Source organism: Artibeus jamaicensis, unplaced genomic scaffold (assembly GCF_021234435.1).
Source record: "Artibeus jamaicensis isolate MK-2021 breed Jamaican fruit bat unplaced genomic scaffold, CSHL_Jam_final contig_834, whole genome shotgun sequence".
Taxonomy (NCBI): domain Eukaryota; kingdom Metazoa; phylum Chordata; class Mammalia; order Chiroptera; family Phyllostomidae; genus Artibeus; species Artibeus jamaicensis.
The window spans coordinates 2,391,177-2,392,457 of NW_026521981.1; positions in this window are offsets into that span (position 1 = coordinate 2,391,177).

A 1,281-nucleotide genomic window follows, 5' to 3' on the forward strand; every position below is an offset into this window, starting at 1 on the left:
GTGCACTGATTGTTGTATTACAAAGAAACCTTCATCTTAAAGGTATGAGCAATGCAAAATGGAATTAATTTCCAAAGCAAGTAATAAAATATCACACAAGTTTTTAAAAAATATTTAGCAAGGGTCATTTCTTGGCCTTTAGGCTAAGATCAAGTGTAAAAATATTTAACAGGGAATAAAGAGACAAAAAGTACTTTGGAGACCCTGGTCATATCCATTTTCTTTTAATTTCATCTTTAAAATGTTCTTTATATCTTTCAGGTTAAGTTTTTATAAGCCTTTTCTGATTGACTTGTTCAGTTAGGCACAGAACTTCTTGATTGTGTATGCTGGGGAGCAAAACTGCAATTTAATCTTGGCTTCACCATGTTCTATCTAACTAACTTTGGGCAAATTACTTATCTTCTTTGTGCCTCAATTTGCTTATTTCAAAAATGGGAATAAGGCCCTGGCTGGTGTGGCTTAGTGGATTGAGCACCAACTTGCGAAACAAATAGTCACAGGTTTGATACCCCATCAGGGCACGCGCCTGGGTTGTGGGCCAGGTTCCGGGTGGGGGGCGTGTGAGAGGCAACCACACATTGATGTTTATGTCCCTCTCTCCCTCCCTTCCCCTCTGTCTAAAAATAAATAAATCTTTTTTAAAAATGGGAATAAGAATATTGCTGACCTAAAGAGTATTTGAAGATGAAGTAAGTTAATAAACGTAAAATCCTTAGAAACTGTTGAGCATATAGCAGATTATAAGTGTTGACTAAGATTACTAAGTTGATAGCATCTAGTATACAGACTCTTAACCTGGAGTCCATTGGACTGAACAGGGGGACAATGGTAGTCTTGGACAGAAGGACAAGATAAACTTCGGGATTACATGGGCCTCCCTTTATATTCCTCAAAGGAGTCTGGGATATTTTGGTGTTTATTTTGGTATTTATTTTTCCATTTGTGATAGATACACATAAAGTTAATGAGGTTAAAAGTTAAACTAGCCCTGACTGGTGTGGCTCAGTTGGGCATTCTCTTACATACCGTAAAGGTCACTTGTTCAACCCGGTCGGGGTACACACCCAAATTGCGGGTTCAGTCCCTGGTTGGGGCACATCACTGTTTCTCTACTGCTCTTCCTCCCTCTCTTCCCCTCTCTCTCAAATACATTTTTTTAAGTTAACTACCATTGAGATTACAGTAGGTCTAGAACGGAGTCCATTTTGTTGCCTTTCACTCTCTCATTTTGTGTCAACATTAAAGGATTAAGCAATTTCAGTATATATCCAGCACAGA